The sequence below is a fragment of the Pygocentrus nattereri genome, chromosome 29, assembly GCF_015220715.1.
Source record: "Pygocentrus nattereri isolate fPygNat1 chromosome 29, fPygNat1.pri, whole genome shotgun sequence".
Taxonomy (NCBI): domain Eukaryota; kingdom Metazoa; phylum Chordata; class Actinopteri; order Characiformes; family Serrasalmidae; genus Pygocentrus; species Pygocentrus nattereri.
In genome coordinates this window covers 9,017,406-9,024,548 of record NC_051239.1, presented here as the reverse complement: position 1 = coordinate 9,024,548, position 7,143 = coordinate 9,017,406, and positions in this window count along the sequence as shown.

Genomic DNA, 7,143 nt, shown 5'->3' with positions numbered 1-7,143 from the left:
CAGACCTCTGAAGAGTTTAATGCCTCACAGTTATTACATGAGATGGTTATGAATACACTGCCTAAAACATCATTTTACGCAAGTTTTTGTGAAGATTTTGACCTAAAATGTATTTGAAAAAAAACTTTTATAGTGGAAAATGGACATGCATAGATAAGATATGTGACATTGTAGGCCATGGATAATTTAACTAAAAACATAAATGATATGTATTACAATAATCAACTGTTCAAAATTAAGCTGTTTTATGCCCCTACATACCCAGAAAACAACGTCCGATCCCGACTGATGTGGTCAGATATTTCTGGCTCTAAATAAAATTCCTGGTTCCTGTCACCAGCACTGTGAAGAAAATAGTTGGTACAGTGAATCAGTTCACATCAACCCACTTGGAATGACTTCATGTCTTCATGAATGATTAATGCAGACAAATTGGTGGAAATGCTGGTAAATTTTGTAGTAATGTCTCATTTTGCAGAGTCTCAGCATGCATGTATCTTCCTCAGTTCTGTTGGAAAAGGATCTCAAGTAGCTCCTCATGAAACTGCTCGAGAGAACGATCAAGAATGTATAAAACTGTGTCAATGTAAAGGGTCAATGCATCACCCGAGAGTGCTGTTTCATAGATCATCTGATGATGTCACTGTAAGTGTAAAAACAAGTCCTTCTCTGAATAGTTGTGACTTAACGTTTGACTGGTACTGTATTTATATACTCCTTTTGTTCTGCACTGCAATACAGCTACTTCTGTTTCCATTAGTGTTTCTCAAGATCCCCTTTAAACTGTAAGCCAGTCAAGACAGATACACTAGAACTGCTATGTGGTTTTCCATTTACTTTAAAAGAAAGTAATCAATGTCAAACTTTTCATGTTCATTTAAGCCTCAAAATTATCACCAAACTAGCACATTGTAAGAAGTGGAGAACGTCTGTTGAAAGTGCAGATTCTATACTATTAACTAAAGCTCCTTTCATTGCATAACTTACTATGCGACTTATAAAGTTTGGGCACCTCTGGTGAAATTACACATTTTGTTGATTTTGAAGTGAAAATAAGTTGACACGTCCTCTACAGAGAACACACTTCTGTACATTTTAATACACAGTTACTGTTTGTTTGCTGAATATATTGGGGTGGGGGATAAAACAAAATGAGGCCAGTGCAAAATCATGGCACATTTAATATTTTAGTTTTATGTTAAACTCAGCAAATAAGGAGAAACTGCCTGAAAATACATTTTAAGGCTGCTTAACTTCAAAATGACTTGTATTAAAAAAAATCTATTTACAACTGCAAACAATCTGAAGCTATATAATAACATTATAGTACTAACCGCTTTCAGGTAAACATCACCAATTTTAACTTGTGATATTCCGTTTGTTAACCCCTAATATCCCAAGAGTTAAATACACCAGCAGAGAGGTGGTCCTGCGAAGCACCTGCCCATTCTGTAAAATTGGCATTGTGAGATGAGAAGAAGGTTATAGGCTTCTTGTAAAGGAAGGAAATCAATACTTAGTCTCTTTAGTGGGGGGGTTTATTGGTAAAGGGGTCAGTTGAGTAAGTGTTGAGAACCTGTGGTAATTATTTAAAAAAACAGTACTTTAAAGTCCAGAGGCAGCGCATACACTACCCTTATGACTGCATGCCTTTTCATACAAACCTACTTAATAATGTCTATATTTATTAAAATTCATACCATATGTATTCATACCATATTTTTGTGGTTTGTCACTTTTTTTTTAAAATGGGGGAAATTTGGGTCACCCTGAAAATGTTTTGTGATAAATCTACTCAATAATAATGTCCACATTTATAAGTCTCAGTACTGAAACGTTGCCCTGTACTGTTTTTCCTTGTGCATGCTTGTGCATATTCTTGTGTAAATAGTGGAGAAGGGGGTGCCCTGATAAAGAACACTTAAAAAAAAAGCATACTTAAAAGTCTGCATTTATGAATTTTTCAGCTGTGCCCCATACTGTGTTTTTTGTGTGGTTTTTCTTGTTCTCTTGGAAATGGGGGAGAGCGGGGATTGCCCCGATACAGAGATGTGCGTGAGTCTTAAGAAGCACAGGTGAAAGTTCTGTTGAGAATTTCCCCTTAACACATATTACCCAAACAACAACTTCAACAGAGAGTTTGATAATAAGCATGTATTAAAATGACTGGCGAGTTGCTGTGTTCTGTAATGTCTAAAGTGCAGCATCTTCCTTCTATGGTAAAAGTTTGTAACCTATAGTTTGACTAATGTTTGTAAGCTCTGTTTGAACAGTAGAATTACCAGACTAATATTTACTCCTGCTATGAAACGAGAAGTGTAGTCAGTGCTAATGGTAAATGTAGAGCACCACCTCCAGTTAACCCATTAGACTATGAAGAACCTCACTCAAACTGCAAAACTTGCAGTTTCACAGTAGTTACTGAAAATCATTTGTGGTAGATGCTGGTTAGTAGGCCTCAATAGTAATAGACCTGTAGTTCAAGAAGATACAGGGGAAATTCCACTGATTTCTTAAAATTTCTACTTAATTAAATGGTTGAGATGAAAACAAAGTCATTCAGAGTGGTTTGGTGTGAAATGTTCTGTTCTACAGAAACGTATGTCCAACCAGATGTCCAAAGAGTACGGCCTCTAAACTACACAAAATGTTAACAACCGTCACCATCACTTACACCATGTGTGAGACACTGTTTTATGATAGTTTCACAATAAGTTTTACCTCTAAATCATGTATATATTTTTTAAACACATTCATGGCAGATAGATACATGTAGATAGATAAAAGGCACTGTGTTTTTCACAGTGGTGGTGATGGGAACCAGACATCCAAACCATTTAATGCTCATGGAAAGTTATTACATGAAAATGGTTATAAATACACTGTCTGATGTTGATGGAAGTTAGAGAGAAGGTTTTGACCTAAAACCTTTTTTTTTTTAAGTTCATGCATGGTGGAAACTCCTTTTCCAAAAAAGTTGGGATGCCATGCAGAATGTAAATAAAAATAGAATGCAATGATGTGCAAATAATGCAAAGTATATTTTAAAGGAAAATACTACAAAGACAACATGATGCTGAAACTTGTATTGTTTTTTGAAAAATATGTCCATTTTGAATTTGATGCCAACAATATGTTCCAAAATAGTTGGGATGGAGACATGTTTACCACTGTGTTTCATCACCTCTTCTTTTAACAACACTCTGTAAGCATTTGGGAACTGAAGAGACACTGCTGTAGTTTTGAAAGTGAAATGGTTTCCCATTCTTGTTTGATAAAGGATTTCAGCTTTGGGGTCTCCTTTGTTGTATTTTTCATTTCATAATGCACCAAATGTTATGTGGGTGACAGATCTGGACTATAGGTAAATCAGTTTAGCACCCACAGCAATGCTGTTGTAACACATACAGAATGATTTGACATTGTATTGCTGAATTAATCAAGGCCTTCCCTGCAAAAGACGTCATCTGGATGACAGCATACGTTGCCCAAACATGTAAACTATATTTCCAAAAGTATTTGGTCGTCTGCCTTCACATGCATATGAACTTGAGTGACAATCCCGTAGGGTTTAATATGATGTTGGCCCACCCTTTGCAGCTATAACAGCTTTAGCTCTTCTGGGAAGGCTTTTAACAAAGTTTAGGAGTGTGTTTATGAGAATTTTTGACCGTTCTTCCAGAAGCGCATTTGTGAGGTCAAACACTGATGTTGGACGAGAAGGCCTGGCTCACAGACTCTGCTCTAGTTCATCCCAAAGGTGTTCTGTCGGGTTTGAGGTCACGACTCCGTGCAGCCCAGTCAAGTTCTTCAACACCAAACTCGCTCATCCATGTCTTTATGAACCTTGCTTTGTGCACTGGTGCGCAGTCATGTTGGAACAGGAAGGGGCCGTCCCCAAACTGTTCCCACAAAGTAGGGAGCATGAAATTGTCCAGAATCTGTTGGTCTGCTGAAGCATTAAGAGTTCCTTTCACTGAAGGGCCTGAGCCCAAATCCTGAAAAACAACCCCACACCATAATCCCCCCTAATCCAAACTTTACACTTGGCACAGTGCAGTCAGACAAGTACCGTTTGCCAGAGAAGCGTGATTTGTCACTCCAGAGAACACGTCTCCACTGCTCTAGAGTCCAGTGGTGGCGCTTTACACCACTGCATTCGAAGCTTTACATTTCGCTTGGTGATTTAGGCTTGGATGCAGCTGTCGGCCATGGAAACCCATTCCATAAAGTTCTCTACACTGTTATTGAGCTAATCTGAAGGCCACATGAAGTTTGGAGGTCTGCAGTGACTGACTCTACAGAAAGTTGGTGACCTCTGCGCACTATGCGCCTCAGCATCCGCTGACCCCACTCTGTCATTTTTACGTGGCCGACCACTTCATGGCTGAGTTGCTGTCATTCCCAATCACTTCCACTTTGTTATAATACCACTGACAGTTGACTGTGGAATATTTAGTAGAGAGGAAATTTCATGACTGGACTTTCACCCATTCTTTCACTAATGTCTGTAGAAGCAGTCTGCAGGCCTAGGGGCTTGGTTTTACACACCTGTGACCATGGAAGTGACTGGAACACCAGAATTGAATTATTTGGATGGTTGACTGAATAGGTTTGGCAGTATAGTGTATATATTGTTCAGCATTTTGCCTGCATGGTGCCTTCAAAGATGTGCACGTCACCCATGCCATGTACACTAATGCATCCCTATACTATCATGAATACTGGCTTTTGAACTGTGCTATGATAACAGGCTTGGGTGGTCTTAAGCCTGGAGGACACAGTGTCCATGATTTCCAAAAAAAATTCCAAATGGTGATTTGTCAGACCACAGGACACTTTTCCACTTCCCTGTAAGTACTGTTTGTGAATGAAAAGCAAAAGTTCTTTGATATTTTATGTTGAGAAACATTATTCATGCATTGTTACACTATTTGCTTGTGCAGTCTTTCACAGAGTAGTGAACTCTTCCTCATCTTTACTTCTGAAAGACTCAGCCTCTCTGAGATGCTCTTTTTATACCCAATCATGTTACTGGCCTGTTGCCAATTAACCACCAGGTGTTTTTTTTAGCATTCCACAATCTTTGTTGCCCCTGTCCCAACTTTTTTGGAATGTGTTGTTGGCATCCAATTCAAAATGGGCAAATATTTTTCAATAAACAAAAAAATTCTCAGTTTCTCAACATTCAATGTGTTGTTTTTGTATTATTTTCAATTAAATATAGAGTTTAAATAATTTGCATACCATTGCATTTTGTTTTTATTTACATTTTGCACAGCAACCCAAGTTTTTTGGAAATGGGGTTGTACATGCAGGAAGTTGTGAGGCAAATAGTCAGAAAACAGCAAAGGTTTTTTCAGATCTACCCCTATTTTAACATGATCGGCATTACATATAAAACTCAGAAGACGCTTGTAGAATTACCGGTGGTTTTTGATAGTAAATAAAATGGCCAATGTTTGCCTTGTGGATGTTGCGACCTTTAGTTCCTCTCACTACCACTGGTTAATTCCGACACTGTATTTCTTTAGAACACATTTCCTGTTAAATAAAACATTTATTTCATAAATCATTCTGAATTCTCAATGATTGAATTATGTCGAAAAATTCTGTTATACACTGCTCAAAAAAATAAAGGGAACACTTAAACAACACAATATAACTCCAAGTAAATCAAACTTCTGTGAAATCAAACTGTCCACTTAGGAAGCAACACTGATTGACAATCAATTTCACAGCTGTTGTGCAAATGGAATAGACAACAGGTGGATATTATTGGTGATTAGCAAGACACACTCAATAAAGGAGTGGTTCTGCAGGTGGGGACCACAGACCACTTCTCAGTACCTTTCTGCTTTCTCGCTGATGTTTTGGTCACTTTTGAATGTTGGTGGTGTTTTCACACTCGTGGTAGCAGGAGACGGACTCTACAACCCACACAAGTGGATCAGGTAGTGCAGCTCATCCAGGATGGCACATCAATGCGAGCTGTGGCAAGAAGGTTTGAGTGGGTCAGTAATGGAGAGCCCTCAGAGCCCTTGTGAGACCATTGCTAGACCTCATGTGGCTGGAGTGCGTCAGCAGTTCCTGCAAGATGAAGGCATTGAAGCTATGGACTGGCCCGCCCGTTCCCCAGACCTGAATCCGATTGAGCACATCTGGGACATCATGTCTCGCTCCGTCCACCAACGCCACGTTGCACCACAGACTGTCCAGGAGTTGGAGGATGCTGTAGTCCAGGTCTGGGAGGAGATCCCTCAGGAGACCATCCGCCACCTCATCAGGAGCATGCCCAGGCGTTGTAGGGAGGTCATACAGGCACGTGGAGGCCACACACAATACTGAGCTCATTTTGACTTGTTTTAAGGACATTACATCAAAGTTGGATCAGCCTGTCGCGTGTTTTTCCACTTTAATTTTGTGTGTGACTCCAAATCCAGGCCTCCATTGGTTAATAAATTTGATTTCCATTGATGATTTTTGTGTGATTTTGTTGTCAGCACATTCAACTTTGTACAGAACAAAGTATTCAGTGAGAATATTCATTCATTCAGATCTAGGATGTGTTATTTGAGTGTTCCCTTTATTTTTTTGAGCAGTGTATAAAAATCGTCTTCTAAGCAAGCCAGTGTAATTTTAATTATTTGCATTGCTGCTTTTTTTTTTTTTTAATTAGGAGATTAAGGCCTAATAGAGAATTAATGCAGTATGAGATCCAACCTAAAACCGAACAGCATCTGCATTTCAAAACCGGGTTTCAAAAACAAAAAGCCCCATCCTGATTATGTAGAAAAATGACATTGTGTTTTGAACTGCGGAGCTGTTATGATGTGCTGGTAGACCGTTGTGTACTAGATGGTGCACTGCAGCCGGTATTTTGGCTGCTGAAGTTTCGGATCTGTGTTATGGAGGGGCCTATCTCTCTTCCTCTGTCTCTCTCTTGTCTTCCACCTGCCCGGATAGTCCCTGACATTTAACCAAGTTTAACCTTTAAATGTCAGAAAGAATAACAGAGGCCTCAGCCCAGAGGCCAGGCACACCAAGGGAGTTTCTCGGGTGAAAATATTAGACAAAACATCCGCCGTTCTGTCGCGCTGGGAGACAGAAGAAGTGCCGCTTTTCTGCTGTTTCTACCACACA